Genomic DNA, 14,771 nt, shown 5'->3' with positions numbered 1-14,771 from the left:
CTTGATTATTTTTAACAACAAAAGACTCATAAAGGAACTTTGACCTCCCCACCTAACTACCTAAAAGAATTTAAGATAGAAGGCCTGTTCCAGGAAAGAGCTAATACCGTAAGCTAACTATAGTATAATATAAACAAGGTGTGGTAGACAGGGAGGACCACGTCCCATTGGTTTTGCAAGGTATGGCAAACATTTGTTTACCAAACATTTGCTTTTCCATCTGCATGTAAATCGCCTTCCTCCCCTTCGAAGTCCCAAATCACTACCCCCAACATTCTCCTTTGTCTTTAGCTGCAGATGGTATTTAAGGTGGTGGCTTCAGCCATGTTGTTGAGTTACTCAGTTTTCCTGGGTTTCTCTTGTGTATACATGTTATTAAACTTTGTTTGATTTTCTTCTATTTTGTCTCATCTCAATTTAATTCTTAGACCAGCCAGAAGAACCTAGAGGGTAAGGGAATATTTTTCTTCCCCTACAAGATATAGTGTAGAGATTTTAGTTTGGGGCATCCCAGTTGAAGTGGTAGTTGCCCATCTTCCTGGCCATCATATGCTTTCAAGTTCCATAATGGTCCTAATTTTAAACTTTGCATAACTATTAGATACTGTATACTAAACAGAAAATACATCTAGATTTTTTACTTGAGAATTTAATGACTATATCTAGTTTCAATATGTTTGCCTCAGCACAGAGTAGATATATTTAGGAATTTGTTTCATAGAAAATATTATTTACAAGGTTTTTGATGATTCTTTCCTCCCCAAAAGATTCATCATTTATTTAAAAATAAAAACATTGCTGCTTTTTTCATTATAAATGTCAGATATATTTGACAAGGGTGCCAAGTGAAGGAAAGGAGAGTCTTTTCAACAAATGGTACTGGGAAAGCTGGATATCCCCATGCAAAAGAATGAATTCGGGCCTTTACCTAACAGCATATACAAAAGTTAACTCTAAATGGATCAAAGACTTAAACATGAGATAAAACTATAAAAATATTAGAAAAAAACAAACGCTTCACAAAGTTGGATTTGGCAATGATTCCTTGAATATGATGCTAAAGGCATAGGCAAAACAAGAAAAAATAGACAAATTTAACTTCATAAAATTTAACAACTTTTGTGCATCAAAGGATACTATAAACAGAGTAAAAATGTAACCTATAGAATGGGAGAAAATATTTGCAAATCCTATATCTGAGAGAGGGTTAATTTCCAGAATATAAAGGCAACTCCTAATGAACTCAATCACAAGAAAACAAACAACCCAGTTTAAAAATGGGCAAAGGGGTTTGAATAGACAATTGTCTAAAGAAGATATACAAATGGCCAATACACACATGAAAAGATGCTCAATATCACCAATCATTAGGGAAATGCAAATTGAAACTGCAAGATATCACCTCACAAACATCAAGATGGCTACTATAAAGAAAACCAAACAATAAGGGTTGGCGAGGATGTGGAGAAATTGGAACCCTTGTGCACTGTTGGTGGGAATGTAATATGGTACATCCAGTGTGGAAAACACTATGGCTGTTCCTTAAAAACCTAAAAATAGAATTATCACACAATCCAGCAATTCTACTTCTAAATATATACTCAAAAGAATTGAGAACAGGTTCTCAAAGAGATATTTGTACACCAATGTCCTCAGCTACATTATTTACAATAGTTAAAACATGGAAGCAACCAAAATGTTCATTGATTGATAAATGAATAAGTAAAATAGGATATGTACATACGCAATATCATTCAGAGTTAGAAAGGAAGAAAATTTTGATATATGCTTCAACAAGAATGAGCCTGAGGACATTATACTAAGTGAGATAAACAAATCACAAAAAGACAAATACTGTATGATCCCATTTATATGATATGAGGTATCTGGAGTAGTCAAAGTTATAGAGATACAGGAATAACACAGGAAAGAGAATGGTGGTTTCAAAGTGCTGGAGGAAGGGGGTGATGCGGGCTTACTGTTTAATAGGTATAGAGTTTCAGTTTTGCAAGATGAAAAAGAGTTCTGGAGATGGATGGTGGTGATGGTTGCATAACAATGTGAATGTCTTAAGATCACCAAACTGTACACTTAAAAATGTGTAAGATGGTAAATTTTATGTTATGTGTATTTATTACAATAAAAGAAACAAGAAAAAAAAATCATGTACTAAAGACAAGCAAAAACAAGACAGAATAAGCAAATACAGTAACCTTAATACCCAGGATAACTCTGGCTAACGCTTTGGGATATACTGTTCTAAACTTTTCTGTATATATAACATCATTTTTTTATTGTGGTAAAATACACATAACATAAAATTTACTGTTAGTGATATTTAGCAAATTTACAATATTGTGCATCCATAACCACTATCTAGTTTCAGAACATTTCATCAGCACAAAAGGAACCCAGTACCTCACTGTTGTTTTTGACAATGCTCTAAGCATGGGCCTTCTTTGAGCTTTGCTCTTGATCAAGTCAAGTGGTTGTTTTGAAGAATACACATCCAAGTCACTCACGGATAATTTTTTATTTTTAAGGAAAATTTTTATCAATGTATTAAAGAAAAGGGCACATGGTCTAAGAGTTTAGTTCACCGAAGTTTCACAGAGTAAACAGATCCATGCCATCACTACTTCAACAGAGAGAAAGAACATTACCAGCAACCAGAAACCTCCTCTGTGCCCTGAGTTGTGTTCACCCCACCTCCTAATTCATATGTTGAAGCCCAAACCCCTAGTACCTCAGAATGTGACTGTATTTGGAGAAAGGGTCTAATAGAGGTAATTAAAGTTAAAATGAGGTCATTAGGATGGACTCCAACCCAATATTACTGGTGTCCATATAAGAAGAGTATTTTGGATACAGATACATGTCATGTGAAGACACAGGGAAAAGATGGCCTTCTACAAGCCAAGGAGAGAAGCCCCAGAAGAAACCAAACTTGTCAACAGTTCGATCTTAACTTCTGTTTTTTAAGTCACTCAGTCCATTGTACTTTGTTATGGTAGCCCTAGAAAAACTAATACATGCCCCTTCCTACCAGCCCCAACTGTCATCCTGTCTTCACTTATTACAAATTGACTTTGCCTGGTTTTTAACTTTACGTAAGTGGAACTCATACCATATGTGGTGGTTAATTTTAGGTGACAACTTGACTGGGTCATGGGGTGCCCAGATATTTGGTTAAACACCATTTCTGGGTGTGTCTATGAGGCTGTTCTTAGATGAGATTAGCATTTGAATTGGTAGACTGAGTAGATTGCCTTCCCCAATGTGAGTGGACACCATCTAATCCATTGAGGGCCTGAATAAAACAAAAAGGCAGAGAAAGGGAGAATTTACTTTCTCTGCTTGATTGATTGAGCTGGGACATTGTCTCCTGCCCTCAGTCTGGGACTTATGCTATCAGTTCCTTCTTCTCAGGCCTTTGGACTCAGACTAGAACTACACCACTGCCTTTCCTAGGTCTCCAGCTGTCAGATGGCAGACTGTGGGACTTCTCAGCTTCCATAATTATGTGAACCAATTCCTGATATATATATATAAATTGTTTTGCTTCTCTGGAGAACTGTAATACAGATTTAAGTAACAAAAGTGGTAACAAATGGTTGAACTCCTTCCTTTGCAGGGTAACTATTGTTAAAGTGAGGGCATTGATTGGGAAGGATTAGGATCCTAAAAGTTGGAGTGGGGATGTGTGGGAAGACCATGATGAAGTGGGAACATTGAGCCCCTAAATTCTGATGAGCATCTTTGCCAGTGGAAACAGTTTCCCCAACCCGAGGGGTATTAGCCTCTCCACTCCCATCTGAGATGATTATCTCTCCACAGCCTGAGGAAAATGTAATAGCCTCTCAAAAGAGTTGCCATGCAAGACAATGTTGATTCTCCTCAGGGCCCACCCCTACCACTTCTCTTTCCTTCTAGGCCTATAACTAGACCCAAGTACCAGAAGCCCCTAAAGGTGAGGTACTAAATTTGACCCATAAGGAGGTGTGCTACACTCCAAAAGAATTTTCTAATTTATACAAACAAAAATCTGGGGAACATGTGTGGGAATTGATTCTAAGAATGGAGGATAATAATGGTAGAACATAAAGTTGGATTAGGCTAAATTTATCGATATGGGATCACTAAGCAGAGATTATACATTTTATGTTGCATGTTGAGAAGTTAGAAAGGGATCTAACAGTTTATTTGTTGGTTGGCTGAAACATGGATCATGAGGTGGCCCACAGTGAGAGAACTGAAAATATCAGACTTGTCTTGGTTTAACATAGAGGAAGGAATTCAAAGGCTTAGGGAGATTGGAATGTTAGAGTGGACATAACAAAAAAATTTGTTATTTAAGACCTCACCCATGCTGGGAGGGTCTAGAAGACATATCTCTCATCAATTCTGTGAAAAATAAATTTCTGAGGGGAACACTGGCATCCATGAAGAGCTCTATGATACCTCTTCTCTGTAAGCCAGACCTTACAGTGGGGACTGCAGTGACTGAACTGGGAAACTTAAATGCAATGCGAGTACAGTTATGCATTGCTTAATGATGGGGATATGTTCTGAGAAATGCGTCAGTTGGTGATTTTTGTCTTCACGCAAATATCAGAGAGTGTACTGAAGGGGAAAAAATTTGCCACCCTAAAATGTATCCTTTAACATGATTAATTTAGGCTCATTATTTTTAAGAAGCAAGACTCAGAAAATTTTTCTTGTTACGTCCTCCTTAATTGCCTAAAATAAATCAGCTTAAAGAAACCTGTCTCAGGAAGCGAGCCATTAACTTAGCATAACATGAACCAGGTAGTAGACAGGGAGGAACTTAGAAAAGTCTGTTGGGCTCCCATCTGTGTTCTTCTGTTTCTGTGTGGCCAAACACTCATTTTCCAATTGTTTACTCCTTTTCACCTCCCTGTGAACTGCCTTCCTTCTCTTTGAAGTCTCTGGCTCTCCCCACCCCAAATTTCTTCTGTTGTCATTAGCTAAGGATGGTATTGAAGGTGAAGGCTTCAGCCATTTTAGTGAGTTACTCAGTTTTCCTGGGTTTCTCTCATGTATATATGTTCTTAAACTTTTGTTTGTTTTTCTCCTGTTAATCTGTCTCATGCCAATTTAATTCTTAGACCAGCTGGAAGAACTTAGAGAGGCAGAGGAAAATTTATTTCTCCCCTATAGTACTTACACAAACCTAGATGGTATAAGCCTACTCATATCCAGGATACATGGTACCAATCTTATGGGACCACTGTTGTATATACAGTCCATCATTGATTGAAATGTTGTTAAGCAGTGCATGACTGTAATTGGATCCTGAGTGGTAGGGGCCAAATGGCAGCACTCAATTGCCAAAGGCAAGGTGTGAATGGTTACCACAATGAACAGCAGAGTCAAAGCAGCATTCAGAATGGGCTGACTTATATAGACCTATGGCATTGGCTAGTAGATCATGGTGCTCCTAGAAGTAAAATAGATAGAAAGCCCACTAAATTCTTACTTGATCTGTAAAAGCAGAAGAGTTCTAGGTCAAGTGAAAAAAGTCTAACCCAAATCAAAAACAGATGGCATGGCTTCTCAATCAATTCACAGATTTCAGTCAGTTTACAGCCAGACCCAGAGCTTCTTGAATGAAGAAGAGGCCAAGTCCTCTTGAGAAAGGATCTAAGTACACTACCAAATATTTATCCTATTAATCTTTTCCCCAGCATTCCCCAAAGCAGCTTATAGCCTTTTACCAGGATAATTGTGCTTTGGGAAAAGAAAGTAATTAGTTGTTTTGGGGACTTCTGAACACTGGCTCTGACTGACACTAATTCCAAGAGACCTAAGACATCACTGTGGTCTACCAGTCAGAGTATAGGCATAGAGAGGTGAGATGATCAATGGAGTTTTAGTTCAGGTCCACCTCACAGTGGGTCCAGTGGGTCCCAGAACTCACTCTGTGGTTGTTCCCCCAGTTTTGAAATGCTTAATTGAAATATATATACTCAGAGGCTGGCAGAATTCCCATTTGGCTCCCTGACCAGTGGAATGAGAGCTATTATGGTAGGAAAAGCCAAACAGAAACCAATAGATTTGCTTCTACCTAGGAAAACAGTAAACCCGAAGCAATACCACATTCCTGGAGGGATTGCAGAGATTAGTGCCACCATCAAGGACTTGAAGAATGCAGGAGTGAGGATTCCCACCACACCCCCATTCAACTTGCCTATGAGGCCTGGGCAGAAGACAGATACATCTTAGAGAAAGATAGTGGATTATCCTAAGCTTAACCCAATGGTGACTTCAATCACAGTTGCTGTACCAGATGTGGTTTCACTGCATGAGCAAATCAACACATCTCCTGGTACTTAAGGTTCAACTAATGTTCTAGGCAAATATTTTTTTCTCCATCTCTGTCAATAAGACTCACCAGAAGCAGTTTGCTTTCAGCTGGTAAGGCTAGCAACACACCCCCACTATCAGGGGCATATCACTTCTCCAGTCCTATGTCATAATTTAGTTCACAAAGATCTTGGTTACCTTACCCTTCCAGGAGGTATACTAATCTTTTACATTTATGACATTATGCTGATTGGACCTAGTGAGCAAGAAAGTAGCAACTACTCTAGACTTATTGATAAGACATGCCAGATGTCTTAACACATGCATGCTAGGGGGTGGGAAATAAATCCAACAAAAATTCAGGGACATTCTACCTCAGTGAAATTTTTAAGGGCCCTGAGGTGTGGGGGCATGTCAAGATATCCACTCTAAGGTGAAGGATAAGTTTTTGCAACTGGCCCCTCCTACAACCAAAAAAGAGGCAAGATGTCTAATGGGCCTCATTGGATTTTGGAGGCAACATGTTCCTCATTTGGGTGTGTTACCCTGGCTCATTTACCAAGTGACCAGAAAAGTTGGTAGTTTTGAGTGGGCCCAGAACAGCAGAAGGCTGTTAAGTAGGTCCAGGATGCCGTGCAAGCTGCTCTGCCACTTGGGCCATGATCCAGCCAATCCAATGGTACTTGAAGTGTCAGAAGCAGGTAGTGATGCTGTTTGGAGTCTTTGGCAGGCCCATATATGTGAATCACAGTGTGAGCCCTTATGATTTGGTAGCAAAGCCCTTCCATCCTCCAAAGATAACTCATGCTACTGGGCTTTAGTAGAGACTGGATGGTTAACCATGGGCCACCAAGTTACCATGTGACAAGAGCTGCCCATAATGAACTGTATGTTATCTGACCCATCAAGCCATAAAGTTAGGCATGTGCAGTAGCACTCCATTATCAAATGGAAGTGGTATATATGTGATAGCAGGCCCTGAAGACACAAGTACATTTCATGAAGTGGCCCAAATACATGTGGTCCCCTCTCCTGCTATACTGCCTTTTCTCCACCAGCTTGCAAGTATGGCCTAATGGAGAGTTTCTTATAATGAGTTGACAGAGGAAGACTTGGGCATGGTTTACAGTAGTTCTGGAAGATATGTAGGCACAATCCAAAAGTGAACAGCTGCTGCACTATAGCTCTGTTCTGGGACATCCCTGAAAGACAATGGTGAAAAGAAATCCTCCTAGTGGGCAGAACTCTCAGCATAATACCTGGTTTTTCACTTTGCTTGGCAGGAAAAATGACCAGTCATGCAATTCATGGAGTATGCCTAGTGGTTTGGCTGGATGGCCAGGGACTTGAAACATGATTGGAAAAATGATGATAAGGAAATTTGGGGAAGACATATGTGGATAGATCTCTCTGAGTGAGCAAAAATGGTGAAGAGATTTGTGTCTCATGTGAATGCTCACTAAAGTGCGCCCTCAACAGAAAACATTTTAATAATTAAGTAGATAGGATATCCCATTCTATGGCTAGCAGTTGGCCTCTTTCCCCAGCCACCCCTGTTGTCACTCAGCGGGCTCATGAACAAGGTGGCCATGATGGCAGCAATGGAAATTATCCCTGGGTTCAGCAAGATGGACTTCCACTCAGTGTCCAATGAACAGAAACCAACACTGAGTCTCTGATATGACACCATTTTTCATAGTAATCAGCTAGCTACCTGATGAAAGGTTGATTACACTGGATCACTTTCATCATGAAAGGAGTAGCATATCATTATTACTGGAATAGACACTTACCTGGATATGGATTTGTCTCCCATGAATGCAATGCTTCTCCCAAAACTACTATTAATAGACTTACAGAATGCTTTATCCACCACCGTGGTATTCCAGACAGCATTGATTCTGAACAAGAATCTCACTTCACAGCAAAAGAAGTGTGGCAGTGGGCCCATGCTCATGGAATTCACTGGTCTTACCATATTCTCCATGATCTGGAAGGAGCTGGCATGACAGAATCATGTAATGGCCTTTTGAAGACTCAGTTACAGTGCCAGCTAGGTGGAAATATCTTACAGGTCTGGGACAAGTTTCTTCAGAAGGCTGTATATGCTCTGAATCAGTGTCCAATATATGGTGCTGTTTCTTTCATAGCCAGGATTCATGGGTCCAAGAATCAAGGGGTGGAAATGGGAGTGACACCACTTACTATTACCCCTTAGTGACCCACTATCATAAATTTTTGCTTCCTGTTCCTGTGACCTAATGTTCTGCTCGTCTAGAGGTCTTAGTTCCAGAGGGAGAGTTGCTTCCACCAACAGACAAAACAATGATTACTTTGAACTTGAAGGTATGACTGCCACTTGGCCACTGTGGACTCCTCATACCTCTGAATCAACAGGCAAAGAAGAGAGTTACTGTGATGGCTGGGATGATTGATACTGACTACCAAGGGGAAATTGAACTACTCCACCAGAGAAGTAAGGAAGAGTATGTCTGGAATACAGGAGATTCCTTAGGCATCTCCTAATATTACTATGCCCTGTGATTAAGGCAAATGGAAAACTACAGCAACCCAATTCAGGCAGGACTACTAATGACCCAGACCCTTCAGGAAGAAAGATTTGGGTCACCCCATCAGGTAAAGAACCATGACCAGTTGAGATGCTTGCTGAAGGCAAAGGGAATATAGAATGGGTAGTGACAGAAGATAGTTATAAATACCAGCTATGACCATGTGACCAATTATAGAGATGAGGACTGTAATTTCCATGAATATTTCCTTCTTATTTGTTATGAATACATTTATATGTGTGTGTCTGTCTTTTCACATATCGGTCATCTAACTAGCTAGCAAATATCACTTTTTCTTTCCTGTATTATTCCCTTATCTTATAACATAAGATGTATTGACTTTACATCATAATATTTAATTATTGTTAATTGTACATCATAGTACTTAAGTTACAGGATATCAAGGAGAATAGTAAACATCATTCAGTGATTTTTATCTCCTCTTCTGGGGAAGGGGTTCGTGCACTTTGGGTTGTATGCAGGATAGTTGTATCATGTTAGGTGAAATTATGACCTTGTTATTGTCTTTATTTGAATATTAAGTATGGTTTAAGGAAATGTCTATGGATGCCAAATTGACAATGATGAAGTTTCAATGGGTAATCTTATGTGCTAACTTGACTGGGTCATGGGGTGTCCAGATATTTGGCTAAACATTATTCCAAGGTGTGTCTTTCGTAGTGTGATTATAATTTGAATTGATAGACTAAGTAAAACAGATTGCCCTCTCCAATGTGGGCAGGCATCATCCAATGTCGAGGTCCTGAATAGAGAAAAAAATTGGAGGAATGGAGAATTTGCTATGCCTGACTGATTGAGCTGGAACAGAGATATCCTGCCCTTGGACTAGGACTTACAACATTGGCTCCTGGTTCTTAGGCCTTCAGACTCATTCTTAAAATTCTGTTCCTTTACAGCCATTCTTGATACTAAAATCTATATTAGTCTGGTTCTCCAGAGAAACAGAACCAATAGAAAATCTATATCTATCATCCAGCTAGCTATCATCTATCTATCTATCTATCTATCTATCCATCTATATGTGTCATCTATCTATCTAATTAGAACTTGGTTCACATCATTATGGAGGTTGAGAAGTCCCATAATCTGCCATCTGAAAGCTAGAGACTGAGGAAAGCCATTGATGTAGTTCCAGTTTGAGTCCAAGCTAGCTTAGTTTTTAAAATATTGATAAGGTCAGGTTGTAGAAGTTTTATTGGAGTGAAAATACAGTTTAAGGAAACATAAGAGATACACTTTTTGAAATAGTAGAATAAAGACTAATTTATTTCCACTGCATGGGCTATTTAATAGAAAGTCTGCATGTCAGCAGTACAAGTGGCTCAGCATCAGTTTGCTAAACAAATTTTTTTCAAGAAAAGTGTTTGTAACATTTCAGGATTACGTACTCTCATAAAGTTTTTTTGTGTGTGTGCAGAAGATTGGCCATGAGCTAACATCTGTTTCCAATCTTCTCTTTTTTTTTCTCCCCAAAGCCCCAGTAGACAGTTGTATATCCTAGTTGTACATCCTTCTGGTTCTATGTGGGGCACTGCCTCAGCATGGCTTGATGAGCAGTGTGTAGGTCCACACCCAGGATCTGAACCAGTGAACCCTAGGCCACCAAAGTGGAGCATGCAAACTTAGCCACTACTTCACTGGGCCAGCCCCTTTTTTCTTTAAAGACCATTATTTATTATTTATTTTTGCTGAGGAAGATTGGCCCTGATCTAACATCTGCTGCCAATCCTCCTCTTTTTGTTGTTGCTCAAGGAAGATTAGTTCTGAGATAACATGGTTGCCAATCTTCCTCTATTTTGTACATGGGACACCACCACAGCCTGGCTGGTGAGTGGTGTAGGTCCACGTCCAGGATCCAAAGCTGCAAACCCAGGCCACTGAAGTGGAGCATGTGAAACTTTAAACTCTTGGCCATGAGGCTGGGCCCTCATAAATGTTTTTAAACTACTGTTTCAAGTTAATTCAAATAAAAATGAAGTTCAAAAGGGATAGTGGAAGAACAGCACATGCTACCTTAGGACATGCTGCTCTAGTAAATTCAAATGAAGATATTGTCTAAGTTATGCTGCCTACAGCTATAGATACTTGAAGAGTGTCTTTGTCAGCTCAGGCTGCCATAGCAAAATGCCATAGACTGGGTGACTTAAACAACAGAAATGTACTCTCTTACACTTGTGGAGGATGGAAGTCTGAGATCAGTGTTCCCACATGGTTGAGTTATGGTGAGGTCTCTTTCTGGCTTGTAGATGTTCTCTTTCTCTGTCTTCATGTAGTGGAGACAGTGATCACACTTTCTGAGGCCTGCTCTTATAAGGGTACTAATCTCATAATAAGTACCACACCTTCATGACCTAATCACCTCCCAAGGCTCCATCTCCAAACACCATCACGTTTGGGATTAGGGTTTCAGTATATGATTTTTGGGGGGAGACATATTTCGGTTCATAGCAAACAAACAAAATATATCAATTTTCTCCTAATGTCTCCAGTTTATTGACCCCTCCTTTCATGAACTTTAGCCTGTAGCACAAGGTGGATTTCCTGACACAAAAAGACAGAATAAATAATACTGCAATGAACATGAGGGTGCATATATCATTTCAAATTAGTGTTTTTGTGTTTTTTGGATAAATAGCCAAAAGGTATTTTGGGTGGAATAGCTGGATTATGCGGTAGTTTTATTTTTAAATTTTTGGGGAATCTCCATACTGCTTTCCATAGTGGCTGCACAGATTTACATTCCCAACAGCAGTGTACAAATGTTCCCTTGTACAAGAACACTTGTTCTTTCTTGTCTTTTCAATAATAGCCATTCTGTGAGGTGGTATCTCACTGTGGTTTTGATTTACATTTCCCTAATAATTAGCAATGTTGGACATCTTTTTATGTGTCTGTTGGCTGCTGGTATATCTTCCTTGAAAAAAGCGTGTTCAGATCCTCTGCCCACTTTTTAATTGAGTTTTTGTTGTTGTTTTTGAATTGTATGAGTTCTTTATATATCTTGGATATTAACCCCTTATCAGATGTATTGAAAATATCTTCTCCCAATAAGTAGGTTGTCTCTTTATTTTGCTGGTGGTTTCCTTTGCTGTGAAAGGTTTTTTTGTTTGACATAGTCCCATTGGTTTATTTTTGATTTTTTCCCCTTGCCTGAGGAGATATATTAAAAAAGATACTGGTAGACTGATGTCAAAGAGCCTACTACCTATGTTTCCTTCTAGGAGTTTTATGGTTTCAGGTCTTATACTCAAGTCTTTATCCATTTTGAATTAATTTTTGTATATGGTATAAGATAGGGCTTGGTATCATTCTTTTGCATGTGGCTGTCCAGTTTCCCCACCACCATTTATTGAAGAGACTTTCTTTTCTCCATTGTTTCACCTGGCTCATTTGTCAAAAATTAGTTGTCCATAAATGTGCAGGTTACTTTCTGACTTCTCAATTCTGTTCCATTGATTTGTGTGTCTGTTTTTCCGCCAATACCGTGCTGTTTTGATTACTATATCTTTGAGGTTTACTTTGAAATCAAGGAGTGTGATACCTCCAGCTTGGTTCTTTTTTCTTAGGATAACTTTGATTATTCAGGATCTTTTGTTGTTCCAAATGTATTTTAGAATTTTTTGTGCTGTTTACATAAAAAATGTCATTGGAATTTTGATAAGGATTGCATTGAATCTGTAGGTTACTTTAGGTAGCATGGACATTTTAACTATGTTAATTCATCCAGTCCACGAGCATAGAGGACTTTTCCGTTTTTAGTATTTTCGAATTCTTTCAACAATGTCTTATAGTTTTCAGTGTACAGGGCTTTCACATCCTTGGTTAAATTTATTCCTAGGTATTTTATTCTTTTTGTTGTGACTGTAAATGCAATTGTGTTCTTAATTTCTCTTTCTGCTACTTCATTGTTAGTGTATAGAAAAGCAACTGATTTTTGTGTGTTGATTTTGTGCCCTGCAACTCTATGGTATTTGTTTATTATTTTGAATAGTTTTTGGTGAATTAATCAGGATTTTCTATATATAATATTAGGTCACCCAAAAATAGTGAGATAATTTTATAGTGACAGTCTCATGTCTTCTTTTCCAATGTGGATGCATTTTATTTCTTTTTCTTGCCTAATTTCTTTGACTAGGACTTCCCATGCTATGTTGAATAAGAGTGGGGAGAGTGGGCATTCTTGCCTTGTTCTTATTTTTAGGGGGACAGCTTTCAGTTTTTCATCATTGAGTATAATGTTGGCTGTGGGTTTGTCATATATGCCTTTATTATGTTGAAGTACTTTCCATCTATACGCATTTTTATTGAGAATTTTTGACATAAACGGATGCTGTGTCTTGTCAAATGCTTTTCTGCATCTATTGAGATGATCATGTGATTTTCTTTCTTCATTTTGTTAATGTGGTATATCATGTTGATTGATTTGCAAATGTTGAACTGTTTTTGCATGCCTGGAATAAATCTTACTTGATCATGGTATATGATCTTTTAATATATTGTTGTATTCAATTTGCTGATATTTTATTGAGGATTTTTGCATATATGCTCATCAGCAATGTTGGTTTGTAATTTTCTGTTTTTGTGTTGTTCGGGGCTGGTTTTGGTATCAGGGTAATGTTGGCCTCCTAAAATGAGTTAGGAAATGTCCCTTTCTCTTTAATTTTCTGTAAAGTTTGAGGAGGATAGGTGTTAAGTATTCTCTGAATTTTTGATGGACTTCACTAGAGAAACCATTTGGTCCTGGATTTTGTTTTGGGGGAAGTTTCTGATTACTGTTTGAATCTCCTTGCTAGTGATTGGTCTATTCAGATTCTCTATTTCTTCCTGATTCAGTTTTGGAAGGTTGTTTAATTTTAAAAATTTATTACTTCTAGGTTATCCAATTAGTTGACATATTGCTTTTCATAGTATAATCTTATAATCCTTTGTGTTTCTGTGGTATCCATTATAATTTCTCCTCTTTCATTTCTGATTTTTATTTGAGGCTTTTTTTTTTCTTAGTGAGTTTAGCTCACTTAGTGAGTCTAGCGATTTGTCAATTTTATTTATCTTTTCAAAGAACTAGCTCTTGGTTTCACTGATCTTTTCTATTGTCTGTTTAGTATCTATTTCATTTATTTTTGCTCCAATTTTTATTATTTCCTTTCTTCTTCTGATTCTTGGCTTTGTTTTTCTTTTTCTAATTCATTTAAGTGTAAGTTTAGATTGTTTATTTAAACTTTTTCTTTTTAGTTGAGGTAGGCCTGTATTGCTTTAAACTCCCCTCTTAGTACCACTTTTGCTACATTCCACAGATTTTGGTATGTTTTGTTTTCATTTTCATTTGTCTCCAGGTATTTTTTTTACTTCTCCTTTGTTTTCTTTGCTGATCCAATAGTTGTTCAGAAGCATGTTGTTTAATCTGCACATATTGCTGACCTTTCCAACTTTCTTCCTGTAGTTGATTTCTCACTTCATACCACTGTGTTTGGAAAAGATATTTGACTTGATTTCAATCTTCTTAAATTTCTTGATACTTCCTTTGTTTCCCAATATATGGTCTATCTTTGAGAATGTTCCACGTGTACTTGAGAAGGGTGTGTATTCTGTTGCTTTTGGATGGAATGTTCTCTATATATCAGTTAAACTCATCTGGTCTAATGTTTCACTTAAGGCCACTGTTTCCTTCTTCACTTTCTGTCTGGATGATCTATCAATTGATGTAAGTGAGGTATTAAGTTCCCCAACTATTATTGTTTTGCTGTCAATTTCTCCCTGCTGTCAATTTCTGTCAATTAACAAGGTCTGTTAATAATTGCTTTATATATTTTGTTCCTTCTATTTTAGATGCATATATATTAATAAATGTTATGC

At 38.0% G+C, this 14,771-nt stretch overlaps 1 pseudogene; it reads left to right on the top strand.

Moving 5' to 3' along the window:
- Positions 1-5,812: 5,812 nt before the first annotated feature.
- LOC124241854 (uncharacterized) lies at positions 5,813-8,589 on the top strand (annotated as a pseudogene).
- The last annotated feature ends 6,182 nt before the right edge of the window (positions 8,590-14,771 follow it).

Source organism: Equus quagga, chromosome 7 (assembly GCF_021613505.1).
Source record: "Equus quagga isolate Etosha38 chromosome 7, UCLA_HA_Equagga_1.0, whole genome shotgun sequence".
In the NCBI taxonomy this organism is placed as follows: Eukaryota; Metazoa; Chordata; class Mammalia; order Perissodactyla; family Equidae; genus Equus; species Equus quagga.
The sequence above is the reverse complement of the archived record's forward strand: the minus strand, read 5'-3'. Positions and strand labels throughout refer to the sequence as shown.